At 42.9% G+C, this 24,508-nt stretch overlaps 1 protein-coding gene across 2 annotated transcripts in view; it reads right to left on the bottom strand.

The window, feature by feature from the left end:
- The window catches only part of Nell1 (neural EGFL like 1), an 884,393-nt gene that overhangs the window by 684,342 nt on the left and 175,543 nt on the right, over nucleotides 1-24,508 (bottom strand). The gene's annotated exons all lie outside the window — the stretch shown is intronic.

Raw genomic sequence — 24,508 nt, 5'->3', positions numbered from 1 at the left:
ATCACAAGGTATTCTGTAAGCATGTCTTCTGCTCCAAATTCTACAATGGATGATAAGAAAATAAAGCAATGAGCTTTGAGACCCATACAGTCCTACTACATGAAACCAAAGACAGCATCCTGGAACATATATCCTAAGAATGCTCCCACAGAAGGTAGGGCTTCAGAACAACTGACTATCTTGGTTCTGCCCTGCCAACACCAGGTGATCAATGAGACAGCTAAAAATCTCTGCTTTCTTCAGGCCAGCTGATCGCAAGCCTCCATTTTCCCCCATGGCAAACATCTCTCAGTACCTCTTCTAGTCTGCTATGATAAATACCATGACAAAAGTCAACTTGGGGAGGAAAGTGTTTATTCGGCTTGCATAAGATGCAAGCAGAGCCCATGATGGAATTCTGCTTACTGGCTTCCTCCCAGACTCACAGTCCACTTCCTTTCTTATACAACCCAGGCCTCTCCACCCAGGGAGAGCACCGCCCACAATGGCCTACATCAGCCATTATTCAAGAGAACGCCCCCCACTGGCATGTCCATATAGGTCAACCTAATGGAGACAGATCTTTAATGAGGGTTTCTCTTTCCAAATGTGGTAGGTCAACTACCTATTTAGTGTTGGAAGCCCAGAGGACTCTCAACTGAGTTAGATGGAGAGAGCTGTACATTTCGATTTCAAGTGAGAGCCCTATCTATTCCTGGTTTCTTCATTCTTTTCTTGGAGCCGCCATGAGGAGTCATTCTCCGGATGTATCAGGACCATCCGGTTATCATGGAGCAGACTGTCCCTTGCTGAACAGCAGAAGGCAATGTGTTTCTCTAGAAGGCACTCAGAAGGAAATAACGGAAGAACTGAAGACTTCCAGTTGTGTAAAGAAAGGGAGAGACAGTTAGACTGTGACGGCTCAGGGCTGTCCTACTGCAGCCGTTTATCCAAGCTGTACAGCCCCGTGGCTCCACAGCTCCAGAAATGTGCAGTTCGGAAGACTGTGTGCAAAGCCTTGTTAGGAACATGAGACACATCGGGGCTCCCCCCCCATACACACTAATTATATTTCTATTATAAATGGAAACTCAAAACATAATTAAGGAGAAATAAATTTCCTTTAAGAAGATAGGCTATGTTTTCTTCACATGAATTCAACGTTTTCTGTGTGTTGAATGAACCTTCTTGGGTAAAACAACTTGTCAAAGCTGCTTTATGGTGCAACAATATATTACATATTTCCTCTTAAAGGGTTCCCAACCTCAATATAGCAGAAAAAATAGAAACAAGCCAAACTTACAACCAAAGAGGAAAAAGAATAACATAAAATATATCAGCGTCTAAGAATTTACTATAGTCATTAAGAGTGATAAACATGCAGATTGTGAAAAATAGGAAAACATATACAAAATAATTTTCAATAGAGGACAAGAAATATAAAGTTATTTATGTACTGTGGAGATAACAATGGAAAAATTATGTTTGACACTGGTGGATACAACAAGGGCTATGGAGAAATGGAGGTCGTTGTATTTAGAGGAAGAGATAGGAACATAATTTTCTACAAGGCTGTTTTACTAATAAATTGAAGATGTTGTCAAACCATTTACCTTAGCTTGTATTTTCAAGTGCTCATCTCTGTCAGAATGAGAGGCATTTGTGGTACAGATGCTTTCTTCCTTATATTCAATATACTCTTGGCCCATACACACTGAGAAGAGTGGGTCCTTAATCAATATTTATTGAGTACATGAGTGAAGGGAGGATGGACCAATCAAAAAAGATCAACTCTCATCCTGTCCATCATTTGACCATGGCAATTCCTTGTTAAAAACACTGGAGGAAGCCAATATTTTATGTCTGTCACCACCAACTAGAACATGGTAACCCACAGGACATGTTTGCCACACCAGTGCTCCAGGGTTATGCCAAGTCCCCACCAGGATCTCCTCATCAGGCCAAAGAGAAGGGCAAGATGCTGTCTCCCTGGTAACCAATGTCTTGCAAAAGGTAACAATCGCTAGAATATGCATGCAGCAGGCAGAATCAGCAAACTGGAGGCATGTATAGCAACACAGAGGAGTTTAAAACACACTATGTTTTTTAACTTGCAAACTCTGCATAAAGGACATCAGCCAGATTAACGAACATAGCCATGGTGCAAATGCTTGTAAGTGCTGGGCTTTGAATTTGAGGCCATAGCCACTCTCCTACACTGCCAGTTTAGATACTCAGTGATGAAATCCCACTACAAAAGCCACAGTCAAGCTATTGCTTCCCAAAAAGTTAGAATACAGGAAAACAGAGCCTATAAATATCTGCAGAGAAAATACTGAAGTATAGGGCAAGGTCACCCTTGGATAACTCATGAAGTACCTACACTTTTGAATGGGAAGGGTGGGATTTGCACAGCATCATGTGTGTTCACATCACAAGCCAAGTAGGTGTCTTTTTCTACAATAGCAATATAAAAACACAACTTATCCAAAAAAAATTATAAGCCCTAACCTGACTGACTTATCTTGAAGGAAGAAGAAAGCAAGTTCAGGTGACTGAGACAAGGATGCTCTCTGCAGGCTCACTGAGACAATCATTACATTGAGACAATTTGCAGAGAAAAAGTTCTTAGAAGACAAGCATGTCCACACTGAGAAACATCTCTATTCTGTGCCAGTTTTTCAGAGTGACCTTAAATGCTTTTTTTTTTATCACATTTTTATTGAAAAATAAAATAATTCATATTACATCTCATTTTCTATCCCATCCCATGCATCCTCTCATTCCTACCTCCCTCCCACTTTCACCCCAATCCCCCTTCCCTATGACTGTGACCGAGGGGGACCTCCTCCCCCTGAATATGGTGCTAGGGTATCAAGTCTCTTCTTAGTAGTCCCCTAGCCTTCCTCCGAGTGCCATTGGGCCTTCCCAACAAAGGGACATGGCCAAATATGGGGCACCAGAGATCGTGTGAAAGTCAGTCCCCAGTCTCCACTTAACTGTGGAGAATGTTCTGTCCCTTGGCTAGATCTGGGTAGGAGTTGGATGATGACTGCACGTTTTGTCCTTGGTTGGTGCCTTTGATCAAGCAGAACCCCTGGGCTCAGATCTACCTATCATAATGTTCCTCTAGTAGGTTTCTAGGACCCTCTGGATCCACCTACTTCCCTATCCCCTATATTTTTCTCACCTAGAGTCTCAATAGGATGTTCTCACCTCTATCCCACTTTCCTGGTAGGTGCAGACTTTCATGGGACCTGCCCCTTGGGCTAGTGTCCAGTTATAAGTAAGTATATACCATTTCAGTCTCTCTGCTTCTGGGTTAGCTCACTCATTATGATCATTTCTAGTTCAATCCATTTGTCCACAAATTTCAGTAATTCCTTGTTTTTAATAGGTGAGTAATATTCCATAGTGTAAATGTGCCACAGTTGCTTTATCCATTCTTCTACTGAGGGACACTTAGGCTGTTTCCATGTTCTGGCAATTATGAATAAGGCTGCTATGAACATGATTGAGCAAATTTTCTTGTTGTGTGCTGGAGAATCTTCTGGGTATATTTCAAGGAGTGGAATAGCTGGGTCTTGAGGAAGCCCTATTCCCATTTTTCTGAGATAGCACCAGATAGATTTCAAAGTGGCTGTACTAGTTTGCATTCCCACCAGCAATGAAGGAGTGTTCCTCTCTCTCCACATCCTCGCCAGCATGTGTTGTCATTGAATGTTGATTTAGCCATTCTGATGGGTGTAAGATGGAATCTCAGAGTTGTTTTGATTTGCATTTCCTGATGACTAAGAGGTTGAGCATTTCTTTAAGTGTTTCTCAGCCATTTGATATTCTCTGTTGAGAATTCTCTGTTTAATTCTGAGCCCATTTCTCAATTGGGTTATTTGGTTTGGTGGTTTAATTTCTTGAGTTCTTTATAAAGTTTGGATATTAGACCTTTGTCAGATGCAGGGTTGGTGAAGATCTTTTCCCAGTCTGTAGGCTGTTGCTTTGTTTTGACAGTGTCTTGCCTTACAGAAGCTTCTCAGCCTCATGAGGTCCCATTTATTAATTGTTGACCTTAAGGCCTGGGCTGTTGGTGTTCTGTTCAGGAAGTTGTCTCCTGTGCCAATGTGTTCCAGGCTCTTCCCACTTTTCTTCTAACTATTTAGTGTCTCTGGTTTATATTGAGGTCTTTAATCCATTTGGACTTGAGTTTGTGCATGGTGACAAGTATGGGTCCAATTGCATTTTTCTACATGTAGAAATCCAGTTAGACCAGCACCATTTGTTGAAGATGCTATCCTTTTTCCATTGAATAGATTTGGCTTCTTTGTCAAAAATCAGGTGACTATATGTGTGTGGATTCATATCTGGGTCTTCAATTCGATTCCATTGATCAACCAGCCTATTGCTGTGCCAGTACCATGTTGTTTTAATTACTGTTGCTCTATAGTACAGCTTGAGATCAGGTATGGAGATTCCTCTGGAGGATCTTTTATTGTATAAGATTGTTTTAGCTATTCTGGTTTTTTTGTTTTTCCATATAAAGTTGAGAATTGACCTTTCAATGTCTTTAAAAATTGTGTAGGTATTTTGATAGGGATTGCATTGAATCTGTAAATTGCTTTTGGTAAAATGGCCATTTTTACTATGTTGATTCTCCCGATCCACGAACAAGGGAGATCCCTCCATCTTCTCAAATGACCTTCAATCTCTTTCTTTAGGGACTTAAAGTTTTTTTCAAACAAGTCTTTCACTTTCTTGGTTAGAGTTACTCCTAGGTATTTTAAATTGCTTGTGGCTAACATGAAGGGTATAGATTTCCTAATTTCTTCCTCTGTATGATTGTCATTTGTATATAGGAAGGCTACTGGTTTTTTTGAGTTAATTTTGTAACCAGCCAGTTTGCTGAACGTGCTTATCAACTGAAGGAGTTCTCTGGTGGAATTTTGGGGGTCACTTATGTACACTATCATATCATCTGCAAATAGGGATAGTTTGACTTCTTCCTTTCCCATTTGGATCCCCTTGATCTCCTTGTGTTGTCTTATTGCTCTGGCTAGGACTTCAAGAACTATTGAAGAGATATGGAGAAAGTGGGCAGCCTTGTCTGGTCCCTGATTTTAGAGGAATTTCCTTGAGTATCTCTCCATTTAATTTGATGTTGGCTATTGGCTTGCTGTATATAGCCTTTATTATGTTTAGATAAGTGCCTTGTATCCCCGATCTCTCCAACACTTTAAACATGAATGGGTGTTGGATTTTGTCAAATGCTTTTTCTGCATCTAAGGAGATGATCATGTGGGTTTTTTTCTTTAGTTTGTTTATATGGTGGATTACATTGATGGATTTCCATATATTAAACCATCCCTGCATGCCTGGAATGAAGCCTACCTGGTCATGATGAATGATATCTTTGATATGTTCTTGTATTCTTTGCGAGTATTTTATTGAGTATCTTTGCATCTATGTTCATAAAAGAAATTGGTCTGAAATTCTTTTTGTTGGGTCTTTGTGGGGTTTAGATATCAACGTGACTGTGGCCTCATAGAAAGAATTTGGTAATGTTCCATCCTTCTATCTTTTGGAGTAGCTTGAAGAGTATCGGTATTAGCTCCTCTTTGAAGGTCTGATAGAATTCTGCACTGAAACCATCTGGCCCTGGGCTTTTTTTGGTTGGGAGACTATCAATGATTGCTTCTATTTCTATAGGAGAAATAGGCCTATTTAATTTGTTTATCTGATCTTGATTCAATTTTGGCAAGTGGAATCGATCAAGAAAAATGTCCATTTCCTTAGATTTTCAAATTTTGTGGCATATATGCCTTAAAGTAGGATCTTATGATTCTTTGTATTTCTTCAGTGTCTGTTGTTATGACTCCCTTTTCATTTCTGATTTTGTTGATTTGGATACTGTCCCTCTGCCTTTTAGTTAGTTTGGCTAACGATTTGTCTATTTTGTCAATTTTCTCAAAAAACCAGCTCCTGGTTTTGTTGATTCTTTGAATTGTTCTTTTTGTTTCTAATTTATTGATTTCAGCCCTGAGTTTGAATATTTCCAGACGTCTACTCCCTTGGGTGATTCTGCTTCTTTCTTTTCTAGGGCTTCCAGATGTGTTGTTAAGTTGCTTATGTGGGATGTTTCCAATTTCTTTTTAAAGGCACTTAGTGCTATGAATTTTCCTCTTAGCACTGCTTTCAATGTGTCCCACAAATTTGGGTATGTTGTTCCATCATTTTCATTGAATTTCAGGAAGTCTTTTATTTCTTTTTATTTCTTCCATGACCCACGTGTCATTAAGTAGAAAGTTGTTTAGTTTCCATGTGTGAGTAGGCTTTTTGTTATTTCTGTTGTTGTTGAAGTCCAGCCTTAGACCATGGTGATCTGATAAGATACAAGGTATTATTTCAATATTCTTGTATCTGTTGAGGCTTGCTTTGTGACCTACTATGTGATCAATTTTGGAAAGGTTCCATGGGGTGCTGAGAAGAAAGTATAGTCTTCTGTGTTTGGGTGGAAAGTTCTGTACACATCTGTTAGATCTGTTTGATTCATGGCATTGGTTAGCAGTGTTATTTCTCGGCTTAGTTTCTGTTTCAAAGACCTATCCTTCAGTGAAAGTGGAGTTTGAAGTCTCCCACTATTAATGTGTTGGAATCAATGAGTGGTTTAAGCTTTGTTAATAGTTCTTTTACAAATGTGGGTGCCCTTGTATTTGGAGCATAGATGTTCAGAATTGTGATGTCATCTTGGTTGATTTTACCCTTGATGAGTATGAAGTGTCCTTCCTCGTCTCTTTTGATTAATTTTGGCTGAAAGTTTATTTTGTTGGATATTAGGATGGCTACACCTGCTTGCTTCCTGTGACCATTAGCTTGGAATATTTTTTCCCAGCCTTTTACCCTGAGGTAATGTCTGTCCTTGTGGGTGAGATGTGTTTCTTGGATGCAGAAGAATGTTGGGTCTTGTTTATGCAACCATTCTGTTAGTCTATGTCTTTTTATTGGAGAATTGAGACCATTGATGTCCAGAGATATTAATGACCAGTGACTGTTAAGTCCTTTCATTTTGATGTTTGTTTAACTTGAGGGTTTGTGAGGTTGTGATTTTGCGATGGTGTAGTTATCTATTTCCTGTGTAGTTTTGGTTGTAACTCATTCCTGTGTGGTAGAGTTTTCCTTCTAGTAGCTTCTGTAATGCTGGATTTGTGGATAGGTATTGGTTGAATTTGTTCCTGCCATGGAATATTTTGTTTTCTCCATCTACGGTTATTGATAGTTTTGCTGGGTACAGTAGTCTAGCCTGGTATCTGTGGTCTCTTAGGGTTTGCAGGACCTCTGTCCACACCCTTCTGGCTTTCATGGTCTCAGCTGAGAAGTGGGTGTAATTCTGATAGGTTTGCCATTGTATGTTACTCTTTTTCCCTTGCAGCTTTTAAATTTTTTCTTTAGTCTGTATATTTTGTTTTTTAATTATGTGGCAGGAAGGTTTTCTTTTCTGGTCTATTCTATTTGGTTTTCTGTAGGCCTCTTGTATGTTCATATGCATCTCCTTCTTCAGATTGGGAAATTTTTCTTTTATAATTTGGTTGAAGATATTTTCTGGGCCATGGCGTCGGGCGTCCTTCTCTATCCTCATGCCTATTATACTCAGGTTTCTTCTTTTCATGGTGTCCTTGATTTCTTGGATGTTCTGTGTTAGGAACTTTTCTGATTTAGCATTTTCCTTCATGGTTGATTCGAGTTCTACAATTGTATCTTCAAGTCCCGAAATTCATTCCTCCGTTTCCTGGATTCTGTTTGAGAAGGCTATTCATTTCTTTGTTTGGCTGCTTTCTTCTCTATGGTCTCTCGGTCACATTTTTCTTCTGTGTGTTTCCTTTATCATAGATTCCATTTTTGTCCTCAGATCTTGAAGTGTTTTTTTTTTTCCTTCATCTGTCTGTTTGTATTTTCCTGAAATTCTTCCAGTGCCTTTCTATATGACTCTTTTATGTCCTCCACCTGCTTGGTTGCCTCCTCCTGCAGTTGTTTACAGATTTCATTCCTTTCTTCCGTTATCATCTTCCTTACTAAGGACTTGAGGTCATTTTCTTGTATTTCAATTGTTTTTGGGTTCTCCAGGTTGCTTTCATTGGGATTGCTGGGATCTGGAGATTCCAAACTGTTTTGGTTTTTGTTTGCATTCTTTCGCTGTCCTCTTGTCATTTTGGTGTCTCTGATATTGGGAGGTAGCTTCTAGTGTCCTTCACTGGTTGAGAGTGGATAGTTGGTGAATGATTATTGATCGTGTGCTCTTGCCTGTAGGGATCAGGTAGTTTTCCTCCTGACACAGGCAAGTGACCTAGTTTCCACTCCTGAAGACTTTGCTCTACACCTTAGGCTCTGGGTTGGGTCAGCAGAAGTAGGCTTCTGACTGGTTCCTTTCACGTTAGTGTTGTGATTCAGGCCTGCTGTTATGGGGTCTCAGATGGAGGGTGGCAAGCTCTGATTTGGGAAGATGTTCTCAGTTGCCTGCACTACCCGCAGACCTGTAGCTCAGACCTTGCCCAGCTCAGACCCACTGAGCGAAATGTGCCTTTTAAACCAGCATATACACACCTCTGGGGTGTCCAGCCTTTCCGGAGGGGGTGGGAGATCCTGCCGAGGCTGTGTGTAGTGTCCACACTAGGTTCTAACTGCTGGGATCTGCAGGCTCAGGCCCTGAGCTCCGTTCCAATATGGGCCCAGTATGGCCCCGCTGGCTGCACGCTGCTATCTCTGAGCTAGATGGACCCAAGCAGCTCAGTAACCCGCACTCTGTTCCAAAGTGTGCCTGGTTTGGCGCCACGGGTTGTGCGCACTCTCTCTGATCTAGGCAGACCCAAGCAGTTCAGTATCGTGCGCACTGTTCCAAAGTGGGCAGGGTATGGCGCCGCAGGCTGGACGCTGCTCTCTCTGAGTTAAGTGGGCCCAAGCAGCTCACTATCCTGCACTCTGTTCCAAAGTGTGCCTGCTTTGGCGCCACGGGTTGCGCCCACTCTCTCTGATCTAGGTGGACCCAAGCAGCTCAGTATCCTGCGCACTGTTCCAAAGTGGGCAGGGTATGGCGCCGCAGGGTGGGCGCCGCTCTCTCCAAGCTAGGTGGACCCAGTTGCCTGTGTTTCCACGCGGCGTGGAGTCCTTGGCAGATTTGCATGGGGCAGGTGGATGGGACCAAGGGCAGCTTCCCCTGTTTCCCTGTAACTTCCACAGGCCAGGGGCTCCGGTACTGACCCTCACTCTGAATTCGGGCTTTATCTACCAGCTGCAGCCCGCAGGTGGGTTCCGTCTGAGCGTCCGGAAAGTGGGTTCAGGGCCTCTGTGGACTGATACTTGACTTGGGGCCAGGCCCTCCAGTGGTCTGCACTGTGCGGGACCCAACTCACCTAAAGTTCTCTGGATTTAACAGTCTGTGACTCCATTCAAGTCCCTGGTCTCCGTGCAGTTCAGATACAGTGCTTGCTGGGCGCCGCCATCTTGAGGATCCCTTAAATGCTTTTTATGTATTATTTTTATGTCTTCTTTGTTGGTTCCTTACTGGTCTCTGAGACTGTACAGTAGGATGACCAGTTTGAGTCTCTCTTCTACCTTTGAAGATACCATTTGTCCCTCCACAGCACAGTGGTGTCTTTAAGATCCTGGTTACAGCAGGCTTGCCTTTCCAGACCTCCTGGCCAAGGAAGGAGGCACTCAGCTGCCCCAGTGACCTTAACCCAGGGTGTTCCCCCTCAAGCTGCATTTGTACTTGCTGGCTGCCACTGCTCTCATCCTCTGCACGGTCTGGATGTAGTAGAGCACTCACACCTCAAGACCTAGCCCCGTGTCTGCTCCACTGCAGCCTTTACTGAGAGATTCTGATAGTCTCCTATAAAGCACCTCCAAGGCACCTGGTCACTCTCTAGCACTTGGCTTGTCTTTTCCTCATCAAAACAGATAACTCCTAGATGGGTGCTTTGCTCATTGACTCTCATCTCCTATGGGACACCTTGAAGTGGAGACCTTACCACTTTCAAGTCAGCATTTCTAGTGTCAAAAATCCTGCCTAGCCAAGGTAGACGTCTGTACTCTGAATGGTTGAGTGAACGAACACTTCCTGAACCTTCAAAATTGGAGGAGGCTAGTAAGATCGTTGTAAAACCCCTACCCAGGCAAAACTTCACAATAAGCAATTCATAAAACTGGATAATTCAGACTGAAAAAAAAAAAAAAAAAAAAAAAAAAACAGCTCACCAGAAGAGGCGCTTTGCGTCATGCAGCTAAGCCTTTGGGAAATAAAGTCAGTAAATGAGTGAAATATGATTGTCCCTTCCTAGTGTCTTCTTCTCCCATCTCCACCTCCTGAGATTTACACACAAAGCTAGAAAGAAGCGAGACAAATGCTTCTCGTTGTTTTCCACCCAGAAAAGAGAGGGGGTAGCAAATTTAAATCTGTCAGGCAGACCCGTTGCTAACAGAGAAGCTAGGTAGCTGTATTTCAAAAAGAAGGACAAACAGTGGGCAAGTTGAAAATTAATTAGATCAAGAGCAGCTCTTCTGCTAAGCTAGTGACTTGCAGCTTCAGCTGGCTACATTATTATCATCATCCCAGAAACACTGTACTTTCTCTTCAGATCATATAAATCTTTTTGCTTTTACCAAACTTATCACACTCTCATAGTCTGTGTGACACAAATAACGTATTACGCTCCAGCCGTCTGAAAGCCTGAAAACCTACCCCTTCTTTTGACTGAAGAAAACCTAATTCCCACTTGGTCCTATATCTGAGGCTTTGAGCTCACTTGAGCCATTAAACATGGCACTGACTATTAAATGGTATTGGGGGAGTTACAGGAGTCGTGCATGCCATTAGCATCCATCAGGGGTCTAAAGTATACTATCTCATTTCTAATACAACACCATGAAAAAATCAGACATCCAGTCAAACATAAAACCTGCCTTAGGAGATGGAGCAGCTGAGAGTAACTGACAGTCCGGATAAAATCAGCCGCCGGATCCAGGGCTCACATCAGTAGTTTCTTCACAAGGAACAAGCCCTCCTTCTGTGTAACTTTGAGTAAGAGCACTCTTCCTACATAAAAGACTAGTCCATATTCTACTGAAAGCTTGAACTTCTTGTTTTAAAGACAACACCCTTGGCACTCAGCACTGTGCAATGGAAAGCTTGAACTATATGATGGGCAAAGGGATAGTGGGGGCTTATTTACCTGGATGAAGAAAGACCCCCGAAGGGACCCCAAGTTCCTTGCCCAGCTACATAGAAGAATGAATTTTCAATGTAAAGCAAATGAACTGACATGTGTCACGTCCCTGTTTACCAAGGCGCCATGAAGGCCCAATGAGACACTGAATGCAGACATTTATCGTGGGCTTTGCCTCCACCTGAAGAGGACTATTCAATGGACTCATAAGGAGGGAAGTCACAATAACCTTGCTTACTGTGTGAAGTCTCTTCCCAGAAGAATATCAAGATACTTCCTAGAGAGTTTCCTCTGCGGAACACAAGATCATTTCCCTGAGATGTCCCCCTGCTGTGGTGACGTGTGACCTTGCACACTGAGCCCTTCCTCTGCCTTAGGCTAGAAAAGACTCTGGCACACTTTCTACTGATGGCCTCATGGGACATGTGTGAGAAAAATAGGGTTTTGAGGCCAACTAGAAAAACCAAGAGCACCCATCTGATGTCATTAGCATTATTCTTGACACCAACCAATGTTGAGTGCTCAGTGCAGAGGTCTGCCCTGCACACAGAGGTTCCTCAAATCGCATCCACTGTGACAGGGCACATAACCACCTATGTACACAGAGAGCTGCTTGCTGCGTTTCTGTCAGGTTGTCTGGCTTCTGTTAATTATGGTTTTGTGTTTTTTTTTTTTTTTAATGTGGAACACACAGCCCAGAGAGCTTGTACCTGAAGGACATGAAAGGGTCCCCTCCTACCAATCTGCTTAACAAATCCAGATGACACTCAACAAATAAAGATTTAAAAATGCACCTCCGGCATTAGATGGCTGAAACAGAATGTCACAGGAAGCTGGGCTGTGCAGGTGAGTGTTGTGTGCGTCCTACAGGTACAAACCAGATTCAATGCTAAAATCCAAGCAAGTTACTGGAGGGACAGCCACAGCAAAGCAGGAAGCTGGGCAGCTTTCCAAATTGTGTCTCTGCAGCTGGCTGAGAAGTCACCACAAATGCAAACACAGAGGAGGAGGTACAGTTGAGATCTGTGAGGAGATGCCTTTGCTGCTGAACACACACCAGGAATTGCAGCGGTGTTTACAAGGGATTACATGGATTAACACACCCACCACCAGCACCACCCCCCTGTGTTTTTCTTCCCTAGCAGCAAAATCTTACCCATTCGTCCTCTTTCTTTCCTCACCAGAACCATTATGTCAGTGAAGCTGCCCCGTCTTGACAGTTTTTATATATCTAAATGTTTCCCACTGCTTTGCACACGTGTGGAGGCCAGGAGACAACCTCCAGTGCCATTCACCTTGGTTTTTGAGACAGTGACTCTCACTGGCCTGAGGCTGGGCTGCCTAGCCAGGGAATCGCAGAAGACCTCTCTCTGTGCCTCACCAGCTCTGCGATTACAAGCACAACTCATCAACCTGGCTTCATTTTTAATGTGGGTTGTGAGGATGGCTCTGTGGCCTGTGGGTTGTGAGGAGGGATCTGAGGTCCTGTGGGTTGTGAGGATCGATCTGAGGTCCTGTGGGTTAGAGGAGGGATCTGAGGTCCTGTGGGTTGTGAGGAGGGATCTGAAGTCCTGTGGGTTGTGGGGAGGGATCTGAGGTCCTGTGGGTTGTGAGGAAGGATCTGAGATCCTGTGACTTGTGAGGATGGATCTGAGGTCCTGTGGGTTGTGAGGAAGGATCTGGGGTCCTGTAGCTTGTGAGGAAGGATCTGAGATCCTGTGGCTTGTGAGGATGGATCTGAGATCCTGTGGTTTGTGAGGAGGGATCTGAGGTCCTGTGGGTTGTGAGGAAGGATCTGAGGTCCTGTGGGTTGTGAGGATGGATCTGAGGTCCTGTGGGTTGTGAGGAAGGATCTGAGATCCTGTGGGTTGTGAGGAGCGATCTGAGGTCCTGTGGGTTGTGAGGAGGGAACTAAGGTCCTGTGGGTTGTGAGGAGGGATCTGAGGTCCTGTGGGTTATAAGGAGGGATCTGAGGTCCTGTGGCTTGTGAGGGGGGATCTGAGATCCTGTGGGTTGTGAGGATGGATCTGAGGTCCTGTAAGCACATCTTCCACTGCTTCGTCCCAACACTTTCTCTCTGCCTGAATCTCACGATCCAGTCAGCCTAGATGCTTCAGATTTGTGTATCAGTATCAAATTACCTGATCACATAATTCTATCATATTTGGAATGTTATCTGTGACTTGGCAGTTAACAGTGTTTCTTAAGTCTGCAGGAAACTATGAAACTGGTGTTATGGTTTCAGCCATAAGAGAGTTGATGTAACACTATCAAGATTAAAAGTGACATTAATAGGCAGGAATCAGGGTCAACTCAAGATGAAATTTAACATTGGAAGAAAAAAAAAAAACACCAAAGCTTCCGTGCTTAGAATATGCAAGCCTCTTAAACACAGTGTGTGATACCTAAGAATCAACAGGACTCTAAGATATATGGGGGTGGGAGGGATCTTAGCTCTTTTTCATTAAGAGTGAATTAAGATAAGACTATCAAAGGAAGATTGGGAGTTTAAACTGGGCCTTGAGAAGTCCAGTCTAATCTGACTCTAATCCGAATCCATCTGCTCAGATAATCATGTGTAGTTCTAGGAATTTCCCAAATAAACAGACGTACTTCAGAAAGAATGAAGAAGAACACAAAGGACCTAAGAACCAAGTCAAGAAATGAATGGCTGAAGGACAGAGGCAGTGTGAGGAAGACCGATGGGGAGTCACAGTAGTCTTCCCATATGAGGAAGATGCTCTGGAGAGGAATTAAATGTGCCCCAGTGTCTCAACGGAGGAAAATGTGCACTGTAAACATTTATGCTGGCAACTTGTCAGGATCTTGAACTACCTACAAGACAACTCTGTGTGCGTCTGTGAGGGACTCTCAAGATTACATGAACTGAGGTGGGAAGACCCAACCTGCTTCTAGGGAGCATATGCCATGACTGAACAGAAAGGAGAAGGCCACCGAGCACCGGTGTTCACCTCTCCCTGCTCCCTGATTGTGGCTCCAGTTTGAACTGTGGCTGCACTCCTGGCACCAGGCCTGCCCCAACATAATAGTCCATTTCCTCAAACTGTGAGTCAAACAATCCTTTCTTAAGTTGCTTTGGTTGGGCAACAAGACAAGCAACTAATAGGTAATGAGAGAAACAATAACAGCTTACTTATGCCTCAAGATAGGGTGAGTTTTATAGTTGCCATAGCAATATGCACAGAGAAAGGCTGGCTGGCAACCGTGAACCTCCTTTCTCTGTAGAACTTTGCAGCTGATGGGGGCAGAGCACGTTAATCTCAAACTCAGAGGGGGCAGGGTCTCGGCCGCAAAAGCTGCAGGAGCAAACCTTGGGCTGCAACTATGGTACAGCCTTTGCAATCTTTGTAATAGTGCTAATAATAGGCACACACTCTGCTCAGCTGACACATGCTCACAAAGGTGAAATGGCTTTCCTGAAATGAATGGTGAAGACAGAATTCAAACCCAGATGTAAGCCTTTGCTACAAGGTGGGCGCTGCCTTCTGCTCCTGCAGAGTAAAACACCCAGAGGGGAGATGACAGAAACACTGTGAGATGGAGAAGGACCATCTGGACCAGAATCCACCAGCCTCCATCTAGCTCCTACCATCTTCTTCACACTTTGTGACCTAGGCAAAGTTACTGCACCTTGGATTTTGCTTTCAACCATGAACTTTGTTTCAAATATGGTTTCATATAGTTAAGGCTGACCTCAAATTCACAGTGTAGCTGAGGATGACACTGAGCTTCTGGTCTGCCTGTCTCCATCTCCAAAGTGCTAGAATTACAGGCATACCACCATGCCTAGGTGCTTTTAATAGCAATCTGTCTTGTACAGACTTTCTGTAAACACCCAGAAAATAGTCTGTAAAGTATTTTTGTGAAGTCGTGAATGCTTTTTTTTTTTTTTTTTTACAAGTGCAATGCTATTAGTGTTATTAAGGAAAAGAGATGCTCTTATCTTCACCAAATAAACTAAAAAGATACTTTGGTTTGAAATACTTTCAGACAAACCGCCCAAGTCCCCACTTGGCTTTACTGGATAAGCACACTCCTACCTCAGCTCTCAATCTCCTTAAATGATGATGTCAGAAGCCCCAGTGTGAAGGAGAGTTGAGTTTGAGGCCCCAAACCACTTTGTCAACACAGTGCCGCCAGCAGCACTGTGAGGCCACAGCCATTGCTGTCGTGTCTTCCAGGGACCCAGACAAGATGTGCTGTGCACAGCGCTTAATGATGGCCCAGCTAGCTGCTCATGTTACCTGTCTTGCTATTTCCTGAGATGAAGATTTAAATGGTCTTCCTGTGATATGTCCAATGCCCGCTGCTCATGTAGGACATACTTGGGTAGCAGGAACTCTTAGGTCAGAAAGGACAGTCAATGTCTTCTAATCCCACCTCCATCTGCTACTTGTTACAATAATATACAAGCATCCAAAAGCCATCTGTCAGCAGTGAGCAGGTACGCTTCCTCATCTAACAGCTTGAAGCTTCCCAGAGCAAAGCAGGGCTCCCAAAAGACCTGGTGATTGACATTTCCAAACAATCGGGGTCTAGCCGCTATGGTCAGGAACAAAGGAAATATTTTGCACACTCACACACACACACACACACTCTCTCTCTCTCCTTTAGATCTTGCGCAGCCCTAGGCTGCAAGCCTACACAGCTGTCCCAAATGCAGGCATCTCTGAAGCCCAAGACCAAATCTATTTTCTTTGGCTCTTTTCAGGTCTCTTGGGGGAGGTCAGATTTAAAGTCATTGAATGTAAGATCGCTTGGTAATGTCCAAATTTGGCTACGCAATTGGAGAATTTCATGAGTTTATTAAAAAATGCAAATGTATGGGTCCCATAGAAATCAGACTTACATATGCCAATCTAATCTTGTGTAGACAAGAATCACTAACGGATATGATGTCTGACTTGTCTGTCCCCTCCTAACAGTCAGATTTGGGTTGAGAATCTTAATACATCCTTGATACAGTCTTACTTTGTTCAAGAATGCTTGTCACTCCATAGTTAGGGCTTAAGGCCATGTCCAAAAAGTGAAATTTGAAATTTGCAAGTGACATTTGCAATTCCTTCACTCTAAGACCACTTCTAAAGATTTTTCTACTTGAATGACAGAATTTAAAGATAGGAAAACAATACAAAGGAAAGAAAAACTTATCCTATCTTTTATGAAGTATTCCAAAAAAAAAAAAAAAATCAAAGAGTTCTTCTGACCATATCCATCAGCAACTGCTATACAGATGGCAAGTGGAAAGACTGATGACAAGTAAGTAGATATAGATAGATAGATAGATAGATAGATAGATAGATAGATAGATAATAGTACTATATATACACATGTATATGTAACAACAATTAAAGAAAAAGAGGCCGTGATATAAAAAGAAGATGTGATGGGTGGGTTATTACATGGTTTAGAGTGAGAAAAGGAAAGAGAGAAATGCTGTAATCATATTTTTAACCTCAGATTTTTAATAAAAAGAAATAGAAATTCTAGTGAGATGGACTGTGTCCATTTGTCCCTCCAGATACATTTTGACTCTTTACTGCCTTGCTTTGCAGCTCAGGAGACTGACCCTGGGGTGTATCCTGGTTCCTCTCTGCCAAGATTCCAAGTGACTCAACCAAATGCGAGTACCATCAGGAGGGAAGAAAGGGCTGAAGCTGTGGTGCGGGCTAATAGAGAAGGGGCTCGGCATGGTAGCCTGTCGTCATGGTAGCCTGTTGTCATGGTAGCCTGCTGCAGAGCACACAGCACTAGCCAGGTGATGGTAGATGCCCCCATGGAGAAGACAGGCCACAGTGAAGAAAGTCCTTCCTACAGCGGGGCTTTGCAGTCTCTTCCGCTCTCAGCTACTGTCTGTGGTCTTCCCAATATAAATGTGTCAATACAAACTTGATTGTTTTTTAATAATGTTTACAGAGAGGACAACTCTTATGCCTTGACTTCTGCTTTGCAGCATGTACTCTGAATTATTCATTTAGTTCAAGGCTGTTTCTTTTAAAAAGTAATCATCGTCTTCTTGAATGAAATTTTTGTTTTTCCATGCTATCAGTCCTGTCAGACTTTAGAAGTTCAGTCACCAAGAAGAGCAAAGCAATTTAGATAAAATTTCCTGTTCTGAAGGAAGACTTTGTTATTAAATGTGAGGCATTCAATAGTAACTGCCAGCTGTTTAATCAAAAAGTTATTGTTCATTGTAGAGGGGGAAAAATTGGAATCTGGAAAACAATGGGCTACAACTCGAAGCTCAGGAAGTGTCTGATGAAGTTGCAAACTCCTTTCAAACTCTTCTTGCCATTTAAACTGTAATGGCCCATCACTGATAAGGCATTCATAGATGATCACCGAAAAACTGATGTGATGGCTAGCTCTCCACTCCTCCTTTGAATCTCCCTGTGTCTTGGTGACCACTTTATGTTTAGACTACAAGGTGCAAACTAAAAGAGTTTTCAGACACGCCTCAAATAAGCCTATTATTAGGGACACACATGTGACTCCTTTAGTTCTCAAGACCAAAACAAGTGAGAAAAGAAAAGTTAAGGAAGTGAAAGAAGAGGAAAAATACTAGTGAAACAAGGAGGTTCTGAAGGAGAGTTTTAAATAAAATAGAGGCAGAAGGGCTCTGCTACAAATTCGAGCCTCAGCCAATGTGGGATGTAGCCTTGAATAAACCGTGCCACCGCCTTACATAAGCCACATCAGATACACACACACACACACACACACACACACACACACACACACACACACACGCACTGAAATGTAATAAACTGAAGTTACTCAAGTTGATCTCTGTCACTTAGCATCAAAACGTCTTAAGTAACGTAAGAGTGTGTGGGAAAATGGATCAAGTGTCAAGCAATTCAGCACTCACATGAAGCCCTGCATGCAACAAAACGAGGAGGTTACTTTGCAATGCACATCAAATAGAAGATGCCATCTCCTCACATGCTCTATGTCCACCTCATATACAGCCTGTGACTTAACCAGAACCTATGTCCTTGTGGACAAGTGAATAACAGAGCTCGGTTCTCCCATGCCTTGCCATCTCCAGGACCTAACCCAGTTCTCGCAACAGGAAGAGCAGCTTCCTTTTTGGTTTTTAGAGACATGGTTTCTCTGTATAACAGAGCCTTGGAATGTCCTAGACTCACTTTGTAGACCAGGCTGGCCTTGAACTCACAGAGATCCACCTGCCTCTGCCTCCCAAATGCTGGGATTAAAGGCTTGCGCCGCCACACCTGGTGAACAGTGGGTTCTTTTTCACTTACCTTTTGCACTTGACACTCCTAATATGTTATTGCACATAGTTTCTATATACAGCCCTCTCCCGATGACAGTACAGTGGATAAACGGGCTTATTCCTTCTGCCTCAAACATAGATCAATTTTTCATCGTCCAAACATTTGGAACTGAATGATATCATGTGGGTGTAAAAATCAGACAGGAAAGACACATGCTGCATGTTTATTCTTACACGTGGAAGCTAAAAATAAAAACCTAAAAATAAAAGAGACTAAAGGAGTCACTGCTCAGAAGGGGAGAGAGAGGGCAGGGAGCAGGGGTTTGGAGAATGGGTACCAAACCCCACGAGAAAGAGATTCCAGCATCCCACACATATCACTAGAGTTCCCCAAAACCTGTCATACGTTTTGTAAAGAACTAAACATTAGGAGCTCAAAGGTTCTACAATAAATAAATAGGGGCAGCAATATGGCTCAGTGGGTACAGGTGCTTGTCACCAAGCTGGAGAAAACTGGATTTCATCTCTAGGACCTATGTAGAATAAAGAGGGAACACACCCCTGCAAGTCATCCTCTAATCTCCATACACACCCCACAGCATGTAAGTGCCTGTGCACACGCACGTGCACATACACATAATTTTTTATTTGATCAGCGCACGTTATACATGTATGTACTGAAGCGTTATATTTTACCTTAACAGTTAGTACTATTATTATGTTTTCCAAAAATAAGATAAAACTTTTCAAATTGCTTTATCAGTATTTTCAAAACTAAGATGGAAGGAAAAGTTGAAAAGTAGGTTGTTGGTTGGCAGATGAGTACGGGACCTCTAAAGAGTTAGCTGCTCCGTGATCTACCTGCCAAAGCAAATGAAAGTTATAGCCGTGTAGGCCTGGCTGCTGTGAGTTCCTTCCACCTGTTCATAGGGGTTTATAAACAACTCTCTCGCCACAGCACGCGTTGGCTGGGAACAACTTCATACTAGTCTAATCATCCTGTATGCCTGGGTATTTGGAACTTCCGGAAGTTTCGCCTGCTCTCTGGCTTCCACCCTCCCCGCAAGCTGGTTTCTTGATTCCAGACACCTTTGAAGCTTGTCAGTGGCCGAATCAACACACCAAGACTCAGCGTGGCTGTCAGCTGCAAGCCCCCCTCACTCTAGCTGAGTTTTACTGAAAATGCTACTTTTGTCTTATTTCAGATGTTGCTGTCAAACTGCCTTATGCCAACCTGACTTTTTTTCCTGCTTTTACTTCTTAAGTATTACAGTTTTTACTTTGAGTTTTTATTTTTCTCTTATTTAAATAATTTTCATTAGCTTAGACTCACCTGCTAAGGGAGTTTTCCCAGATTCATGAGGGATTCTCTGTACCCATAATCTTTTTATTTTTCCTGCATGCTAATTTCAACATCCTTTGTGAGATGCACTTCATATATGACATAATTCACCTACTGAATGTGTGCACTTTGAGATATATATATATATATATATATATATATATATATATGTTGTTGTATTACATCATTACTTTTAATTATTATAACATAAATAAAAAATTACCACATTATCTGTGCTTAGTTGTAAGATTCGGTAACACTAATTATATCCACTGTGACATGTGACCATTGCCACTGTATCTAAAACTTGTCTTCACCCCAAACAGAAACTCTGACTATAAAGCAGAATTTCATTCTCCTCCCCAGCAGCCCTGAAACCTCTGCTCTGCTTTCCAAGTTTGACCCTTCCTATGGATCTGTGAATTCCACATGTTTCCTTTAAGTGCAATAATGCTTCCTCATCAACAACTGACTCTCCTTCTTCCTCCTCTTCCTGCTCCTTCTCTTCATCTTTCTCCTTCTCCTCCTTGCTCTGTTCTTGGACACCAGGATAAGGCTTAGCATGAAACATACTCAAAAATATTAAATGGAACAAGAGCGCGTATGCCTGCCTTCTCCATCGTTGTGATGATTATGTCATTACGTCACTCAAAATACATTTGCCAGACAGTTTAGCATTGAGTCACACCGTATTGTACACTATAATCAACTGGCTACCATGTTGGCTTTATGTTCCAAACAAGACTCTAAACTTCTTGGACCACAGGGTGTGCTTTTGCCTCCACAAACCCTATGGCATTACATTGGCTCCAGAGGTGGATCTAGGGAGAAGCCAAGAGCAGCTTTCCCACACCTTGCCTTTTCCTCCTTAACAGTGAGATTTTGGTGCAACCAAATCCGATCTCTAAGCCAGGGAGCCTGACACAGAAATCTAACCTCTCAGTAAAATGAGGCAAATGATGCCTCCTGGTTTTATGTGGTATGAAAATATGCATTTTTTATCATTAGAGGCTGGCTTGTAGCAGGTACTCATGGAAGGGCAACTTAGCACTCTTGCCATTAATTTTCCCCTTATTTACCAGGGACCAAACTCAGGCAAGAGAAGATCTAGCAGCACTTCCTGTCAACATAGTGGTACTTCCTATCAGCACAACAGCTGACATCTCTGTACAAATGACTCTATCACTTCACCTTCACCATTTTGTGGTTCTGAAAGCCAGGGTCATCATCTTAACCTTGGCTCTGATATGTTCTGGTTTTATTTGGACCAAAAGTATAGTGACATATATCTAGTATTTATGATGGTTTGTTATGGTCGTACATTCTGAAAAATTGTTGGCCTTTCGGGAAGCATCATCAAGAAGAGATAAGTGTGTGTGTGTGTGTGTGTGTGTGTGTGTGTGTGTGTGTGTGTGTGTGTGTGTGTGTCTGTGTCTGTGTATACAATGTAAAAAATTTTAGAAGGAAACACAACAGTAAGAGCATGATGGAGGGACCTCTGCCCTAGGTGGTTTCATGGATAAGAAGACATTTTAGTAAAGACTTAAAGAAAGCAAAGAAACAAGTCATGTGTATACTCACACACATGGGCAGAGAGAGAGAGAGAGAGAGAGAGAGAGAGAGAGAGAGAGAGAGAGAGAGAGAGAGCACATGACACACATAAAGGACCAAAGGTATGAGTGTGGAGTGCTCAGGGTACACTAAGGCTCTAGAACCAGATGAATCTGGAGAGCAGGCAGGAAGACAGTACAGGAGTTTGGGGCATAGAATCAAGGAGCCTGGATCACATTAGGTGAACAGACCAGCCCATGGGTCAGCCTCTTACCCCAGAAAATTTCGAGTGAAGGGCTAATGTCTTCTAATTCAAGTGGATGACCATGGTTGGTAGGGTTAGGAATGGACTTGGAATGGGAAGAATGAGGGCAGCCTGCTGTAGAGCACTGCCACAGCATAGGTGACAGCTGGGAGCAGGGTCACAGTGGGGGAAGTGTGAGATCCATTGGGTTCTTGATACACTACAAAGCTACAAATCAATAGAATTCGCTGATAATTTGAAGCAGAAGACTAACTAGTGAGAGACTACTTTGCGTTGGAATTGGGTCCCAATAGCCAATGAAAACTGCAGAGGAGAGGTACTTCCCAATGAAATGAAAAGAGCTGGCATACCCAAGAAGAAAGAGAATGAATAATGGCACTTGGTGATGTTGTGGTCTTTGGTGACCTTAGGAAATTGCTTCGGTATAATGATAGAAACTAAGGCCTGAGGAGAAAGAACTCAAGAGGGGATGAGAGAGGAGAAAGTGAAGACAGTATTTTAAAAGCTTTTTGATTGGTAGAGAAGCAACAGAATGAGCACACTGGGGAGGAGGAGGAAGTGTGAGAGGGTTTTATTAACGTACAACCCAAGGTCAAACGTAAACACACTGCCTGCGACACACTCTCAGAGCTCACGGCCAAGAAAGAACGGCCAGAGTGAATCCATACAAGAGATTCTTGGTCAAGGAGAAATGAACTCTCTTCCTCTGTGTATGTCTGTATTTGTGTGTGTGTTTCATGCACATGTATGTGCATACATGTAGAGGTCAGACAACAACCTCGGCTGCTGTTGTCTTAAGTGCTATTCATCTTGTTTTGAGACAGAGTCACTCATGCCCTAGAGGTTTACCACATGAGTAAGCTATTTTCTATGGAGAGACACCATGACCAAGGCAACTCTTAGGAAAATTATTTAATTGGGGGCTTGGTTACCATTTCGTAAATCTAGTCCATTGTCATCATGGCAAGGCCCAGGGAGGTATGCATGGCACTAAAATAGTAGGTGAGAGCTACATACTAACCCACAGTCAGGGGAGGGGCTTTGGCCTGGCATGGGCTTTTGAAACATCAAAACCCCCAGTGATATGCTTCCTCCAACAAGGCCACTCCCTGATAACTAAGCTTTAAATATATGAGCCTATGGGGCCCATTCTTATTCAAACAACCATGATGACATATTTTTAAAAATTATTATTGGTGTTGTTGGGGATCAAGCCTGTAGTAAGAATTTTAGGGTTTTTTTTTGTTTTTTTTTTTTTTGAAAAAAAAAAAACCATATAAATGTTATGTTTTTGTTTTAATCCCAGGTATGAGATATGGGCTGCTTCAGATTGTTCAGAGCAGGTGACTATAATTTATTTTGTGCTCTGGAAAGGGTATGGTTTTGCCAGAGGGATATAGTTTACATTTGGAATTCTGGGAACTCTCTAGATGGTATATAAAATACCAGAGCCCTGAGAAAATCAGTGGGTGCTACTTTCCCCTGCTGCTGGTACTGCTACTGGTGCTGCTTGCTATTTGCTCCTGAAGGTGTTGCTGGTTCCTGGTTGCCGGTTGCTCCTGACTCTGTTGCTGGTTGCTGGTTGGAGATATCCTGATGATGCACCATGGAACTCAACACCCCTAATCACAGGAAGTAGTCTAATGATATTGATGCCCCCCCTTTCCCCTATAACCTTCGTTCTCTTATATCTTAGTGTTGGGGGAGGGGGTATTGGAAGGGATAAGAGTGATGTAGGGAGGTAGGAAAAAATCAATAAAGCAGCCAAAAGTCCAGTTACACAAACCATGGTCTCGCCTATACTAGGCAAGTACTCTGCTACTAAGCTATGACCCTAGCCCTCCTTTTACAAAGAAGACAAGCAAACCATGTGTAACTAACTTGGACAAAAGGAGAACACTGGAAACTTGGCATAACAGCTCCCCCAAAAAGGTATCTCTGCAGCCACTGTGCATTCTGCCTTTCCCATTTCTAGCACAAGACTATTAGCACACTCCCAAATCCTTCATCAGGTGAATCAGTCCCCTTCCTTATAACAGCCTTGATGAACAGGATGCATCTTGGAATTGTGGGCTTATGCTCATCTCAACAAAAAACTGCTTTTATTAATTTATTTATCCACTTAACAAATACCGCTGAGTGCTCACTCCATGCCAAGTATGTGCCAGGTGCCAGGTTCTCATCATTAAAACAAAACTAGTGGAACGGACTAAACTTCTCCATTAGAGGCATGTGGTGGTAAAGGGGAGACACACCAGGAAACAGCAGACAGGTGAGTAAGTGGTGAAGGCCATTTCGCCTACTGCTGGGTCCTTGAAAAGCAGTAGCATGGAGGGTGTGCTGAAAAGGGATCCCTGCAAAGCCTTCCTGCAGCCCAGTCATCAAGATGCCCAATATAAGTGCTACTGCCTTTTCTCTTTGGGAACAAGTGTCAGATGGCAACAGACACAAACAATGTGGTTTATTCCCATCAAGTGCTGTGCACTCTGACTATGGTTAAACAGACGCGCAGGGGTCAAACTCTCAGCTCCTATTCCTTGCCACTATTTTGACAGTTTCTCCTTTTCTGGTCACATAGCCCTATTTCCCAAAGGCTTTGTCATAGAATCCATTGCAACAGAGGGTAATTTTATCACAGAAAAACTTGTCTGTGTTTCTCAGGAGTGGCCCCATGGGCTGCAGTAAATGAAAAAAAAAAAAGAGATCCAGTGGGATCAGCTTTGGAAATGTGTCTGTTGGTTCATCCTCCTGTCAGAGGTGCTTTTCCTCCACAGTGCTGAGGAATGGGGAGGGAACCGAGGCCTCTCATATTCCAGCCTCGAGCCTTGTACCTTCCCCGGAATCTTCTTCAAGCTCCTGACATGGCAGAGTGATATCAATTCCTCCCTCATACAGTCTATTGC

This window comes from Acomys russatus, chromosome 7, assembly GCF_903995435.1.
Source record: "Acomys russatus chromosome 7, mAcoRus1.1, whole genome shotgun sequence".
Lineage (NCBI taxonomy): Eukaryota > Metazoa > Chordata > Mammalia > Rodentia > Muridae > Acomys > Acomys russatus.
Note: the sequence above shows the minus strand (reverse complement) of the source record. Positions and strands in the feature narration are given on the sequence as shown.